Here is an 846-nt window from a genome sequence, read left to right as displayed (position 1 = left end):
AAGCTGAATCTAATAACATGATGACAAAAATGTAATTTTATTATATATTATAAAGAATACAGTTAAAATTAGGTTTTCTTCATAACATACAATTAAACCTCAAAATATTAGAAGACCTTCCTGTAACATTATGAAGTGATCTGGAAATACAAAGCCTGTAAAAAGTATTCCCCCCCACTGATGTTTCACCCTTTTGTTTCTTTTATACATGAAATCATTGTCAGTATAATTTGGCTGAACGGATTTTTACTATCTATTAATGTTATGTCTATTAATTAAAAAAATATGAGGTAAAAAAGATGATTGTATGAAGCTCAGCTCAGTATTTAGCAGATGCACCTCCGGCTGCAGCACTGAGTCTGTGTGGATATTTTTCTATCAGGCTGGCACATCTGGATACTGCAGTTTTTAACTCGTTCAGAGTAGTTGAAGGAGTCTTGGTGGCCTCCCTCACCAGTCTTCTTCTCAGTCTGTGAGGCAGATTTAAACAAGTGCCACACTCCATCCGTTTCTGAATGATGGATTTAACTGAACTCTGTGGGACGTCCGGTGAGTTGGAAATCTTTCTTCTTCATCTCCTGACTTGTGCTTTTCAGTGATCTTTTCTCTGAGCTGCTTGGAGTGGAGAGGAATACTGATGAACCAGACACAGGGGGTTTTATACTACAATCAGCTGATCTCCAGTTCACTAACTGTGACACTGCTGGCATCAACGAGCTGGACTGCTGTTGAATTAGGTCAGTCACTTTAAAGGGGGTGAATATTTATACAGTCATCTTCTTTTCCTCATATATTTTTAATTAATTGACATTAATTTGAAAAAATCCATACACTTTGATATTAAAG

The sequence above is a fragment of the Micropterus dolomieu genome, linkage group LG07 (assembly GCF_021292245.1).
Source record: "Micropterus dolomieu isolate WLL.071019.BEF.003 ecotype Adirondacks linkage group LG07, ASM2129224v1, whole genome shotgun sequence".
Lineage (NCBI taxonomy): Eukaryota > Metazoa > Chordata > Actinopteri > Centrarchiformes > Centrarchidae > Micropterus > Micropterus dolomieu.
This window is presented reverse-complemented; position numbering follows the sequence as displayed.